Genomic DNA, 15,901 nt, shown 5'->3' on the forward strand with positions numbered 1-15,901 from the left:
GCAGGATTTCCCCTTCTTGAATATATAAATACATTAAAATGTATAATTTGGGGGTGGGGGTGTAACTAACTTTTATAAAATTACTTATGTAGACATTTTAAGGAAATTTTATATTTATAAATTCAACTAGTGTAGTGTTTTGCTTAAGTCTGGCCTTGGTAAATAATTATCGAATAACTAAATACAGTTATTGCCTGAATGGAATCTGTAGGCTTCATTGCAATTCAAATCCCATGGAAATTATTTGAAAAAGGCAAATGCTCACACAGGTTAATGTGTCCTGAAGCAGAGAATGAGACTTTCTGTGTTGTCCTGTTTGGCCAGAGAAAAGCATAAGGGGAGTAACAATAAAGCAATGGCTCACCTTTCTGAAGCCTTCTCCACTGCACGTTTACTTTTAACTCATTTGATCCTCTCAACAACATTGTGAGTTAGGGCACATTATTTGCCTCATTTTACAGAAGAACTAATATTCCAACTAATAAATGTAAAAGGAATGAAGGAATTAGAAAACCACCAATTTTTTTCAGGCAAGAATGTTCAATGGATGCTAAAACTAGTGGATGAAATTCTGATGAGAAAAAAATAATTATAAAATTTCAAAGAATCTCCCCATAAGATGCATACTAACTTTAAAAAAAAAAGAGCAATAGTAATTTCACAGTGGAGAAATCCAACAGACAAGCACCTGAATCAACTTACATGTAAAAGTGCAGTGTAGAAGGTTTCACAAAGGTAAGCCGTTGTTTTACTGTTACTCCCCTTATGCTTGCCCCTGGCAAAACATGACAACACAGAGTCTCCGCTCTCTGCTCTAGGAGACATTAAACCCCATGAGCATTTGCCTTTTTCAAATAATTTCCATGGAATTTGAATTGCAATGAAGCCTACAGATTCCATTCAGGGAGTACAGTCAATATTGATTTATTCAAAGATTATTTATCAAGGCCACACTTAAGCAAAACATACACTAGTTGAATTTATAAATATAAAATTTCCTTAAAATCTCTACATATGAAATAAAAATGAATACTACTGGTTATGGGACAAACCAAGGTCATGTGCCTCCTGGTATGGAATACTCTTCAGAACCCTCAAAGTCAGGAAGGCAAAGAAAGATAGGACTATAGCTGTATCAGTCTGAGTGTGATCATAAAATGAGAGTCACTATAAGAATTATAGAAACAAGGAGTGTAATACGGGAATCAGGGATTACATGATTATAGTGGTTGTGGGGGAGTGAAGGCCTGGAAGGATGAAGCTGAGAGATCAGGAACAGTTACTAGTGATGTCAGCCTGAAGCCCTGGAGCATGGAGAAGCTGCAGCTTGTAGCGAAGTTGAGGAATGGCTACCACCGTGATCATAATGCAAGAGCTCATAAAGCGGCCTGCAAAGCCACTGTGTCTTATCACGGCGACTTCTCAAGAGCATGGTTTCCACTTCACTTCCTTTATTCTGATCTCAAATAATGAACTTTGTATTATTATTATTTTTTTTAAAGAAAGACTTAGAACTGTTCCAGATGCCACACTGGGAAGGATGCAGAGCACGCCTATGCATAACCAGAAGCTGATCATACACAGACATATCTTTCAGTTCTACTTAATACATGACCTGTACTCTTCAAAAACATCCAAGTCATGAAGGAAAAGGAAGACTGAGGACTGTTCCAGATAAATGAAGATTAAAGAGATGTGATAACCCAATACAACATGTGATCCTGGACCAGAAAATCTTTTTTCTTTCACCCAAAAGAACATTTCACTAGGTCAACTAGTGAAATTTGAGTGAGATCTTTAGGTCTGATAAATAATATTGCATTAATATTAGTTTTTCAATTTTGATGATTTACTATGATTATTTTGAAAGTATCCTTCTTTTTAGGAAATACACACTGAAATATTTGAAGATTAAATAGCACTGTATCTTCAACTTACACTCAAGTAATTTAGAAAATAATAAGAATATGTACACAAATAAACATATAAAAACACATATGTATATACAGAAAGAAAAAATGAGAATAAAACTGTGATTAAATGCTAATATTTAGAAAATCTAGGTAGAACTTTTCCATAAGTTCTAAATTATTTTAAAATAAAAGGTTGAAAATTTGGCAAGGGAAAATAAAACATTTTTCTAAGAAAAGACTTCAGTATCTAGTGACTTTGTACACCATGTTTTCTGCCTTCTACTTTCTGGTAAGTTCACCTCCACACTTTCTGGAGAAAAACAAAAACTAAAGCCAAAACAGTCATCCTATCCCCTCCCCTCCCCTCCCATCCCTTTCCTTCCCTTCCTCTCCCCTCCCCCTTCCTTTCTCTCTCTTTTTCTTTCTCTTCTCTTCTCTTCTCTTCTCTTCTCTTCTCTTCTCTTCTCTTCTCTTCTCTTCTCTTCTCTTCTCATCCTTTCCATCTCCCTCTCAGCCTACTCCTTACCTAGCCAAACCCATTTTTATCTGGTAACAAGAAAACAGAGAGGAGCATTTTAGTTGTTAAAGATGGGCTCACATTAAATTGTGTTGTCAGGCCCTGGTCGGGTAGCTCAGTTGGTTATAATGTTGTTCCAATATTCCAAGGTTGCGGGTTTAATCCTCAGTTAGGGTACATACAAAAAGAACCCAATCCTATCTAATAAAAGATTAATATGCAAATTAACCATCACTCTGACACAAAGATGGCAGTGCCCATAGCCACAAGATGGTGGTGCCCAGTCCTCTCAGCCCCGCTGGAGTCCTCCAATCCTGGGGAGCAGCCGCTGAGAGCAGGGCCTGCTTAGCCGTCACCCGCGGCAACCTGGGAGCGGCCAAACGGGCCCCGAAGACCACGCACAGCAGGGCCTGCTTGGCCGTCACTAGCAGCAACCCAGGAGGGGCCAAGCGGGCCCCGCAGACAGCAGAGAACCACAGGGAGTGGGCCTAAGCCGTCAGTAGGACATCACCTGAGGGCTCCCAGATTGGAGAGGGTGCAGGTCAGGCTGAGGGACCCCCGCGCCCCCCCCCCCCTTCACGAATTTTGTGCCCTGGACCTCTAGTGAATAAATGAATGAGTGGAAAAACAAGTTGATCTCTCTCTCTCTCTCTCTCTCAAATCAATCAATAAGAAAAAGGGAAAAAAATTGTGTTGTCTTTATGAGGTTCACCTCTGGGCTCAGGGTCATTTCAGATGCTAGTGTCCCAGCCTGCATCCTGCATCCTGCATCCAAGGGACTGCCAACCTGACCTAGAGTTTTGCAAAGTCTATCCTTAACTCAAATATTATTGTTAAAAAATACTGGTTCTTCCTCTGTCCCTAAGGTTCACATTCCTCTAGGTCAGTGGTCGGCAAACTCATTAGTCAACAGAGCCAAATATCAAGAGTACAACGATTGAAATTTCTTTTGAGAGCCAAATTTTTTAAGCTTAAACTATATAGGTAGGTACATTGTTATTAACTTAGTTAGGGTACTCCTAAGGCTTAGGAAGAGCCACACTCAAGGGGCCAAAGAGTGTGGCTCGCGAGCCGCAGTTTGCCGACCACAGCTCTAGGTCATTGGACCAAGTCAGCCAAAAACCAACTTTGACCTCTAATAGTATTTTAGCCACGATGCCACCTCTGAGCAGCAGCCCTCGGTCAGAGTCATTGGGAACATGACCTGTACACAGAAGCCGATTGACGGCCCATTGGTTCATTGACCACCGAGAAGTAAATGAGTAACAGTGACTAACAGGGCTGCCTCAGCCATACCCTGCCCCTGTGGTCACCTCCACATGGCTCCCTAATCCCAGCAATTCTGAGACTCAGGACACTGACCTTAGTTGCTTGGGTTGCTTGCTTATTTTTCTATCTTCCAATTTATCTCACAGAAAACTGCTTAGTAGAGGTACAAACCTCTTGGTTCAAGGGAATTAGCACCTTGGTCTGTAACCTAGTTCTCTTAGCACCTAGTGGCTGTGAGCCTAGGTACTGGGCAAGTTTGGGAACAAAGAGAAAGCAGATCTGCAGCCCCCAGGCCGCAGTGCCTGAGGACAGGTGCTAAATGTGCCTCCTCCTATGAACTGGCCATGGAGATTTTTCCTAAGCCACAATGAACACTAGCCACTTCACTAGTATAAATTTGGCAACAAGGACTGACACCACGCATGCACAACCGCACACACACATATAGACACACCCGCACACACTAGAGCAGGTGAGGAGCCGAGGCCTCAGAATCTGGCTAGCAGAAGTCCAGTCCCAGTTGCTCTATCATCAGAAGGTCTTTGGGCAAATTATCATTTCTTAGACTCTACTTTCCTATCTGTAAAATAGAGATAATAGCTACCTTGGAGCGTACCTGGCAAAATAAGATGACTAAATGCCTGCTACGCAGGAAGACCTTTATGGTGATGTCAGGATCAGTAGCTCTCACTGTGTGAAGGGTCTGCTCTATGTACTGCTCATATCTAGGCACAGGTTTCTCAACCTCAGCAGGTTGGATATTTTGGCCTGGAAATTACTTGTCCTGTATATTGCAGGATGTTTAGCAGCACCTTCAGCCTCTACCCATTCGATGCCAGTAGCCCCCTCTCCCTAGTTGTGACAACCCAAAATATCTCCAGACATTGCCATGTGCCCTGAGGGTCAAAATCACCCCAAGTTGAGAACCACTGGTCTAGAGCTTCCTCACCTTGGGGGTCCAGAGCTTCACAGCATCCAGAACTGCTTTTCTGGAAACTCAGTCATTAATTCCTTGGTAATGCCGTATTGATGAGAGATTACTTTTTAATGGCCTTACAGAAAAGTTTTGTTACTTATAAATGGTACTCATATCCTGCTGCTGTAAGTATTAATTTCTAGGATTAAAATAAAAGCCTTTTTGCCATCAGGAGGACAGGAAGCAGTGAACAAAACTGAATTAGCACCGGACACTATTTTTGAATTTAGAAATTACTAAATTAGTACTCGCTGCATTTGTGAGGCCTACATTCTGGCTGAAGCTTTTGAGTTTGGGCCACTATAGACTCCTCTGGGGGTGCCCTGCAGATGGGAGGCCTTTTGACTCTACAGAGTTCAGAATATGCTCCTAGACAACCACCCCATGGTCCTCGGGCTTTACAGGTGACCGCATCAGATAGGAATGGCTATAATTTATTGAAAGCTTACCGTGTTCTAGGCCCTCTGCTAAGATCTGTAAATATTTATCTCGTGTAAACCTTATAATAAAATGATCTCTGTTTTATAGACGAGGAAACAAATTCAGAAAAGCAGGTTAACTGGCTTAAGACACAGTTGTAGTCTGTTTCTGGAACTGATCTCTAGGCCATTCTACTCCACCATCATGCTTTCATCCTCTGCTCTGCTGCCCCCTGGGTTCCCAGCTCTGGAAGTCTGGCTGTGTGTACACTTTTCTACATGGCCAGTGCCTTTTGTGATACTTGGCATTAACTAAATACATGCTGTGGAAGGAAAGAGAGGATAAAAAGAAAGAAGTTTCCGCTCTAACTCCAGAATTGGATTGGTGATAACTGGATTAATCTTTGAGCCCTCTCAGTTATCAGGTAATAAATAATAATAATAATAATCATCATCATCATCACACTTCCAATTAGATAACTTCGAAAATTTTTGAAAAGTGTTCAAGTAATATTTATATCATTTAATTGTCAAACTAGCTCTGTGAGCCAAGTAGGATAGGTATCATAGGTAAGTTTATTTGCCAGAGAATGGCTAGAACTAAAGCTTCCATCTCTGAACTAAACTGTAAAATGAGAAGGAAGAACTACAAAGAGATGGACACATTATCAGTCAACAGGAAGAATGAAGATACTTTATCAAAATTCTCTACCATGTCACAAAGGTGCCAAAGGAACAGAGAAAGGAGAAGTAATTTTCTCTTTCATTTGCCATGCAAAGTGCTTAAAGAGTAGCCACCAGACTGCAACTATAGGAAAATGTTGCAACTTGATTGCTGTCCATGCTCACTTCTGCTTCTTCTAACTTTCTCTTTCTGGCTTTCTTTTCCTAGTAGAAAATCTAAAATAAGATCCTTTGATTTCACTTCCTTTATTCATCTTCCTCTGCCCTTTAAAAATAAATCACACACACACACACAAATGGAAAATAATGTCTCGATGGCATTATGAAGTATACTTTTTATATGAAACATTGAGTTCTTTCTACATCACTTGATTTTATTTCCACATAGGTCCACAGAGGACTTTGTTTGAGAAAGCAGTACTAAAACTGTCAACACTGATAGGAATCTGTACCATCTTTATTTACCTTTAATTTATTGTAATCGTGGCCTAACTTGAATCAACAATTAAGTTATTTATCTACATTCAATAGAGAGCATTTAGCAATTGCTTTCTAAAATACTCTATTTTTGAGGTTTTCTTGCACAGGCTTTCTTAGTACTGACAGTGGTCTAGACATGTCAGTCTCTTGAACATTTAAATATTGTAAATCTGGTTAACTTACCCTGGAATTCATTTTTGTTTTTCCCTTTTCAATGAAGTAAGAAATTCTGTGTTTTTTAAAACCCAAGTAACCTTTCACAGATTTCTGATGTATTTGGGCCAAAAAAAACACATTTGGGCCAAATGACACAAGCTAAATGACTAATGAATTATGTTTCTATAGGGAAAAAAATGTTTAAGTTAGGCACCAGAAAGCTCAATAAAAATTTAAGATGGAGCCCTGGCCAGTTTGGCTCTGTGGATAGAGCGTCGGCCTGTGGACTGGAAGGTCCCAGGTTTGATTCCAGTCAAGGGCATATGCCTGGGTTGTGGGCTCGATCCCCAGTAGGGGGCGTGCAGGAGGCAGCCGATCAATGGTTCTTTCTCATCATTGATGTTTCTATCTCTCATTCCCCTCCCTTCCTCTCTGAAATCAATAAAAATAAAAATAAACATTTTTAAAAAAATTTAAGATGGAGCCAAGGGGTTCTACATGGAATATGCTTACATTAAGCAACAAATGCTCTTTTGAGGATCTGATTAAAATAACAGTAATAGTGATTATGATGCTACTTATATGGAGTTGATCCCTCACTCAATGGGATGAAGAAGCTCCTGCACCCAGTACATTTCCCTTGCATCCTGCTTCCTGCAGCAGAGAGAGGCTTGCGGTACTCTGAGTGCCCTTTGTGTAGGGGTGGCGGTGGCGATGGCGGTGGGGGGCCAGCGAGGTGTGGAGAAGTAGTTCTTCCTCGGCAGACTCATTCAGTCTCCGCACAGAGGCGTGCCAGCTGCTCTCAGTGTAGAAGACCTGCTGGATGTATGCTTGGCATTTTTAGTTCTAAGGATAAAAGTATCTCTGATTTCCTTTTGCCTCCTCTCAAAACTCTTAACTTATATTCACCATAACACCCATAAATATTAACTAATTATTCCCAGTCCCTCCTAGGCTTATTACTTTGTCAGTATGCCCCCTGACAGTACTGGCAGGTTAAGAATTATTGTCAAAGCCACGGTTCCTTTATTTATGGTCACCAAATTAAAATTGCTAACTGGAAGAGATTATATATTGTATCTTATTATACATGATAGTTACAAGGCTTCAAAGAAAGCTTAGAATGTAGGGAGAATGCTATAGAGAGATGCAGAAAGTGTGTTCAAATATTCAATATATTTCTTTCAATCATAGTTATCTTTCAGCAGAAGAAAAGATCTGAGTTTTTAAAGATGGTATCTCAAGAAAATGGAATTTGTTGTGAGAGTTTAAAGACCAATTTCCATTTTCCCCATTTGAAATGTATGCAATAATAATTTTTTCTTACATTTAAACATTGAGGTTTGTTCTAAAAATTGGGCACAGTTTTCAAATCTCAAAAATACAATGCAAAGATGATATAACATTTCAATTTCATTTTATGCAGCAATTAGCCAAGGATATTTTTAGAGCCCCTAATATATGCCAAAGGATACTAAGATAAGCATAGTCCTTATCCTTGAGCAAATAGTTATAGCAGGACATTTCAGAGCCATTTGTACAACCCCAAACTGAGTTTTAATTTCAATGTGTTTTATTTAAACTCTTTCCGCAACTGCTAAAATCAGCCCATGGAGAGCAAGCATCACAGCACCGCTTGAATCATACAGCCTTAAACAAGGGCTGCCAGGATTAAATAGCAACAAAACCACTAACCCCACTTCCTCCTTTAAAAGAAGTCGAAGTGAAAACATCAACCACTGCCTCCTGTAAAAATGGAGAGTAAAACCTGAAGCAGGTTCACTGCTGTCAGCCCGGGATCCAGGAGCCCCATGTGCACTGGGAGGAACCTCCCGGTCCGGCTGACCCAGCAGGCATTTGCACCAGTTTGGTGTGTGCGCGCACATTCGTCTACAACTCTACAGGGACGTCTGATAACACTGGTGAAGCAGGTAGATACACATCAGCCCTGCAGCTGGGAGCAAATGTGTTGTTCCAGTAAGAAACTCAACTAAGATTCCTATTGTTTTGGAGCCCCTCCTCACTGCAGTTTCACAGACGGTACTGAATAGTCCCTGAGAAAATAACTAGACATCAATTTAATTGTAACTGTAGGGAGCTGAAGAACATTCAAAGAGAGACTGCGGAGCTCAAGGCTAGGTCCCAGGTGACACTCAGGTCCCTTCTATTGTGAGGTGGATCCAGTGCTGCCTCCCAACATTTTAATTTTTTTCTTTTTATAGCAACAGTAACCATAACATGAAAGACAAAGGCTAAGCCACAACATCAAAGACAGTTTGCAGATTGACATGAGCAGTGAAGGAATAAATGACAAAGCTGAGCCATCTGTTACCTTTTTAAAGACGACCTGGGAGTGGAAGCTGCTGTGGACTTGCTGGGCTGATTGCGATCTGTCCTCTGTGCTGGGGAAGGAGGAGTTGTGTCACTCTGGCCGGGCTGATCCTCTGGAAGTGGAGGTGCTCTGAGTACCTACATGTGTAAGGAAGTGTCAGGCTCCCTCCTCACTCTGTGAGTCACCCTTGTTGTGACACTTGATGATGACTAAGTCTTCTATCGATGAAGTAAGCCACGAAGTTGTGGGTCATGTGTTTCCAAAAGACATTTTAAAAATACAGTATTTTTAGCAAATTAAATTTAGCAACTTTCAGAAGGGACTTAAAAATGACCAATAACTTTCCTTTAACTGTGAGGACAATTTTTTGGCCAAATTAGGGAGCTGAAATACTATATCATTGAAGCATTTTATAAACTGCCTGGCACCAGGCTTGAGTTGTGATTATTGTTCATGATCTCTAGGTTGTTTGTTGCTTGTCTTTCTTTCTTTCTGTTACTGTGCCTTTATTGATTTAGTACTCTTTCAGTCCTAGGAGAGTTGGTAGGGGAAATGAGTCTCTGATTATTTATTTATTTATTACCACTTTTATTAAAACTATTGGTGAGCAAGGAGACCAAAACAATTTATTTTTTAAATATATTTTATTGATTTTTTACAGAGAGGAAGGGAGAGAGATAGAGAGTCAGAAACATCGATCAGCCGCCTCCTGCACATCTCCTACTGGGGATGTGCCCGCAACCAAGGTACATGCCCTTGACTGGAATCGAACCTGGGACCTTTCAGTCCGCAGGCCGACGCTCTATCCACTGAGCCAAAACGGTTTCAGCGAGACCAAAACAATTTAATGAAACAAGGTTTTGGATTTATTTTGAGTCTTACTTTAATGAGTGTTTTAAAGTATGACAAGAAGATCTTACTGAAGTGGTCACGGGAACTGAGATCACTGAGAATAGGAAAGGACGCCCCATCCCTCCCCAGAGGTGATCTGTTTCAGAGTGTATTATAATTGACCAGGCATATCCTGAAAAGTATTGAGGTTACAGGTGATGAGGGGGAAGTTATGCTGCTAATATGTGCCACCCCTCCAGGCTTGCACCTCCCCCTTAGGCACGCAGGCTGATAGACGGGTATAAACTCCACTGAAACTACTTAGTTTCAGTTTCCTAATGTACCAGTTTATGGTTATACATCTCGGATTCCCCAGGCTTCTTCTGTGTTCCTTCTTTTAAAAATGCAGTTTATTAAGATTTAGTTGGGGTGAGTGGATGAATTAATATATCTGTCTAGGTTAACTCTAGAGACATTGCTATTATCCTATAAATTAAGTGGGGGATCTTTTTTTTTTTCTCCAAAAGAATTTTATTTCCTCAGGTAAAAATTAGGGTACCAAACATGTGCCAAATATACTTTTCCCCTTTAACAACCCATAAGTCAGAGTAAGACTTAAAGAGAAAACCTTTTAGAGAAATAATACATTGACTTCAATCCACATGAGGAAAGATATAAATGATTAATATTGGACCCTTCTTGTGAGCAAGTTATTGTCACTGAGAGGTGGAGAGAGTTGCAGGCATCTGGGTAGCCATGAAGTAGAGAAGGGCGAAGGACAAAGAAAAGGCTATTTAAGTTTTGCTGATTCAATACTCTAGTCTAGTGTAGGTCTGTTATAAAAATATCCCAATATGGACGAAAAAGGGGCCACATACTAAACGTGACAAACTCAGGAGAGGCCAGCATGGTGGGCCTTACAAACTCAGAGACTGAAGTACCCACATAGGATGGTCTGAACATAAACATTCCTAACTAAAAGCAGGTCGTGGTGTGTAGTCACGTCCTAGGCCTGCTGCTTCCTTAACAAAGGTCAATCTTTATCTTGAGTGAGCCTGTCTATTGTCCTTTTGCATCTAAGCTAGGGATAAGGAACTTCCGGCCTGCTGGCCCTAGGAGGTCGGAGAATTCATTAATGTCTGGCCCTGCCAAGGTATTAGGAGTGAGTTAATTAAATGTTTGAGCAAATACAGCAGGCTAATTTTTAAGTTGATAATTTTGTATGGCATTCAAATGATGTCATAAATATCCAAATGGTCCCTGGCAGAAAAAGGTTCCCAACCCATGATCTAGGATAACATACATTTGAAACATCAGAGTAATCTTTTCTAAACCCCCTCAGGGCACAACCTCTCTACCCGAGCACCAGATCCCAGGAATCCTCATTGTTATTTTGTTCCCAGAATAACAACTCTACTAGTATATGCTGTAAATGATAATTATTAATATTACCCTGTAACCCCCAAGGTAAAAGAAACCTGTGTCACGCTAGCCAGCTGGTTTGACTCATTGGATAGAGTATCCCCTCCCCCCACCTTAGACTGAAGGGTTTCGGGTTCCATTCTGGTCAAGGGCATGTACCTCCGTTGCAGACTCAATCCCTGCTTCAGTCAGGCAGGTGCAGGAGGCAACCAATTGATGTGTCTCTCTCACATCAATGTTTCTCTCTCTGTCTCCCCCTCCCTTCCACTCTCTCTAAAAATCAATGGAAAAAGAAACTCGGGTAAGGATTAACAACAACAATAAAAAAGAACTGTATGTCTCTCCATCTTATTTTTTATCCAATCCCAGAGATATCCCCTGATTTGATCTCTCCTGCCCCCTTAATCTACCACCAATGGCTTTCATGCAACCCTTCTTTGATTCTAACAGATAAAATAAGCTGCAAAACTGCCATTTTCTCAATTTGTTGAGATTTTGCCTCCTGGCATTTGTTGTCAGTTTGGCTCAAAAACACTCATAAAAATTCTATACAGGTTTAGAAATTTCTTACATCAATACCAAATAGACTAAAAAAAAAGATGTTTTGACTGATTTGTATATTGAGAACTAGAACTAAAACTCTTGCTATGTCTAAATCACTCAATTCCAGTGGATCCGGGTTTTTAAGAGTTCAGTTTTATTAGCCCTGGCACCAGGGTTGGAACATTTTCTCCTCTGGTCAAATGATCCTATTTAGCTGTTCAGTTAATGGAATCATTTGCCAGCAGCACTTTATCCGGCCTGTAACTATATCTGCCTTCAAATTCACCTCTTAAGTGCTAATTTTTCCTTCATTCCATTCTGTAATAAGGCAACCTATGAAAGTGCTATTTTGTTCAGAACTCACTCTACATTAGACTTCTGGTCATCCAAGGTGATGTAAAAAATCCAGAACTGAATTGCCATAGTATTTTTTTCCTAATTCCTTTTTAAAACAGAAGATTGCACAGTGGATTTCATTTAAATGTAAATGTAAATGTTGACAAACGGTAATTCTAGAGGGGTAAGGCTAGATACTGCAAAACACTAACATGACTCTCCTTTTCCTTCTAAATTCATAGGCCCCCATGTTTCCCTCCAAAGGTGCCTTCTCCACCCTTTTCAGACACCACAATACAAGGAGAATATTTAGATTCCTGGTTGTCTCAGATGACATGCATTGGGCTTCTCAGATGACATACATTTGGTAACTGCACAGGGCTGAACATGGAGCAAACCACAGATAATCCTGAAATGGGAGTCGAATGGAGAAAAGCACTTCCAGCAGGAGTGTGGCTGGTGCTACTCTTGTAAGGATGGTGGGGGCCAAGGCTGTCATGGAGTGTTCATGTTGACCTTCCCCTTCCTGGCATAATAATAGAATCCTCTCTCCAAGGTCACCCTCAGTGGAGTGCATTTCTCTGAATAACTATGAGTTGGTACTAGGACTGTATATTTTTATTAAAAATTTTTGTTGTATTTTTAAAATGTTTAAATTACAGTTTTCATTCAATATCATTTTGTATTAGTTTCAGTTGTACAGCGTAATGGTTAGCCATTCATATACTTTACAAATATTTTCAATACCCAACAGGCACCACACGTAGTTATTACAATATTAATGACTGTATTTCCTATGCTGTACTTTATATCCTCATGACTATTTTGTAACTTCCAATCTGTACTTCTCAATCCCTTCACCTTTTTCATCCAGTCCCCCAAACCCTTTCCCCTCTGGCAATCATCACTCTGTTCTCTGTGTCTGAGTCTGTTTCTATTTTGTTTTGTTTATACTGTTCTTTAGGTTCCACCTATAAATGCAATCACGTGGTATTTGACTGTATATTTTTAAAAGAGCATTTTGTAATTTCTATCTCCTCCCTTTATGAATGGAACAGCTCTTTTATTTCCACTATAGAAGTCTCCCTTGCTACACCAACAATACCTTTGACATTGGAGCAGAGCAGGTCAATTGTAAATGATGCCCATGAATGCATAGCTAGGCTTGGTCAAAACTAGGAGCTTTGTTACTCATTTGTCATTTCCTGACTCTCCCAACTGTAAAATGAAGCAGGTTAATCTTTTGTTCCTCTACACTGTAAGATTCTTGGAAATACTATTAGGGACTGAGTCATGAGAACTTTTGGTAGATTCTTTGAAGAAAGATTTTTCTTATTTGCAGAACACACAACCTTTTAGCTTACTCAAACAAGAGATCTTAGTTTGAAAGGTAGGGTGAGGAGTATTATATTGGAGAGCATTGTCCTGAAAAGGAGCAAGAGAGGTGGGTGAGAAGGAAGGTAAAGGACCAGAAACACTAGGGATGCCTGGAAACAGGGAGACTTGCAAGAAATAAGATGGGAACCTTAATAAGAAAAATGTGACTCTCAAGAGGAGAGTGTTAGGGTCCCTGAAGAAGGAACATAAGAGGCCCAAAGAAGTAAAGAATTACAAATTTATTAGGTCATCTGGAGACCAGATGGGCTGAGTCCCCAAATGGCACCAGCGCCCAGGGATGGGGAGTTAGAGGTGTTAAAGGACTCTAGACGGGCTTTTTCAGTGGGCAACTCTCTGGGTGGGTCCTGCTCCTGGGAGGGTCCCCAGGGGAAGGATAATGGTCTTAGCAGGTGGACTATGGTCTAGTGAAAGGGAATGTCGGTTGGGAAGTGGTCTAAAGGTCAGTTCCCAGGGGAAGGGGTATTCAATTATCTGATCAGACCTAACAGGGGGGAGGTGGATACTCAGGATCTCAAGAAAAGCTTTGCAAGGATCCATGCACAGGAGATTGTGGTCTCATGGAAAGATTTATTTGGGATTTCTGCCCCTGCACTTCCAATATTCTATCTGTCTCCGTCCCACCATGGAAAAAGTCTAATCTTGTCTTCAGCAAGGCCAAGACAAAGGCCAGTGCCCAGAGTTTCTGCTTCATATTCCTTTGGAGCCCGGTCAGTCTTCTGTGGGTTCCAGGTGGCCACTAGACCGGCATGGTCCTGTGCTTTGGGGGCAAGAGAGTGTGCATGATCAAAAGGTCCAGTACAGGTCATTGAGTGAGAGAGAAAGAGATGGAGAGGGAGAGGGGGAGGGAGAGGGAGAAGGAGACAGAGAGAGGAGAAGAGGAAAGGGGGAGAGGGAGAGAGGAGAAGAGGAGGAAAAGTGGAGAGGGGGAGAGGGAGAGGGAGAGCTTTTTGTCTCCTGGGATTATAACCAGGAGCTTTTTCAAAATAGCAAATCAAATTCCCAAAATTCCGCAGGCTTGCATTGGGGTCCACACCCTAGCCAATGATCTTTTCCCCAGGTTTGACTGACAGTCCTCTATGGTTAGGTACCTCCCCCTGCACAATTTTGACTTTACTGTGCATGTGCTTATCTCCCCGGGAGGGGAGATAGGGGTGTTAATCCTTGGTGAGCAATGCTCTGATTCCTTGGAAAGCGTGTGAAGCTGTAACTTCCTGGTGAAGCAAACAGGCTCAGTGTCGCCAGCTGACCATGCTCAACAATCTCTGGCTTCACTTGTTCTCTTCCTTTTAATCACTAGCTAACAATGGTAACTTGACCATCACATGTACAGCATTAAAAAAAAAAAAGTTGCCCTAACAGGTTTGGCTCAGTGGATAAGGCATCAGAATGTGGACCAAAGGGTCTGGGGTTCGATTCTGGTCAAGGGCACACACCTGGGTTGCAGGCTCATCCCTGGCTCAGGCCCTCGTTGGAGCACAACCACTCAATGTGTTTCTCTCACATCAATGTTTCTCTGTCTTTCCCTCTCTTTTCCACTCTCTCTCTAAAAAAAAAAAAAAAAAATCAATGGAAAAATATCCTCAAGTGAGGATTTTGAAAAATAATAATAAAATAAAAATCAGAAAATTTTTTTAAAAAGTTCCCTGGCTTAAGAATGATTCTCTTGCTAAATTTCCTGTTTTCTTCTAATCTGAAACATATTTTTTTCTTAGAATTCTAGCTTAGATAATAAAGAATCTAATGAAACTAAGAGCAGATGCTACATTTGATTGTGTGATGTGCAAGGACTATCCTGTAGGAAAGAACACACCGGATCCATAAGACGGAGAGCATTAGAGATAACTCAGCAGTCTGAGATAACTGTCTTCAGACCATGTTGGTGGGTATTCTGAACTGTTTGTTCTGTGCCAAGTCTGTGTTAGGCTCATGAGATACAAAGATGAATAAATAGGGACTTTTCTATTGAGAAATCACTCATTAAGAAACCTCACGGAGCTTTTCCCTTTCCTTGAATGACTCCCACTTCTTGCTGACTCCCAACTTGTGAGTCTCATTGTGACTATTTTTCTGCCCCTTGAGGCTATGTTAGATTACGGGGGGCGTGGTAGGGGGGGGGGAGCAGGAAGGGTGACCTCATCTTTATCTGTGAATCTCCACAGCCTTTTTTAGAAAGCTATCTGGAAACATCTATTAAAAAGTAATATATAAAAAAAGTAATATATATATTTAAATATTTTTATTGATTTCAGAGAGGAAGGGAGAAGGAGAGAGAGATAGAAACATCAATGATGAGAGAGAATCATTGATCGGCTGCCTCCTGCATGCCCTGGGGATCGAGCCCGAAACCTGGGCATGTACCTTCGACCAGAATTGAACCTGGGACTTTTCAGTCCTCAGGCCAATGCTCTATCCACTGAGCCAAGCTATATATTACTTTTATATCCAGCAATCCCACTCCTGGAAAGCCAACCTATAAAAACAAAAGCTAGTACATCTGTATATATGAACTAGATGTGCCAATAAGAACTGGGAACAGAGTTATTGTCACTGGAAGTGTTGTAGGCAGTGGAACAGAACCAGGTGTTAGACTGGTGGGGTAGGACCAGACCTAGGTTCAGCAACCTC

General features: G+C 41.0%; 1 protein-coding gene across 2 annotated transcripts in view; it reads right to left on the bottom strand.

Moving 5' to 3' along the window:
* The window catches only part of DHRS9 (dehydrogenase/reductase 9), a 48,633-nt gene that overhangs the window by 12,700 nt on the left and 20,032 nt on the right, over window positions 1-15,901 (bottom strand). Inside the window, exon 2 of one of the 2 annotated variants that reach the window (XM_023745222.1) lies at window positions 8,747-8,883. The gene's annotated coding sequence lies outside the window, so the exon portion shown is untranslated. Of the gene's footprint in view, window positions 1-8,746; window positions 8,890-15,901 lie in introns of those variants that run through there. The other variant, XM_006083165.3, reaches the window with a different exon arrangement.

This window comes from Myotis lucifugus, unplaced genomic scaffold, assembly GCF_000147115.1.
Source record: "Myotis lucifugus unplaced genomic scaffold, Myoluc2.0 scaffold_5, whole genome shotgun sequence".
NCBI classification, from domain to species: domain Eukaryota; kingdom Metazoa; phylum Chordata; class Mammalia; order Chiroptera; family Vespertilionidae; genus Myotis; species Myotis lucifugus.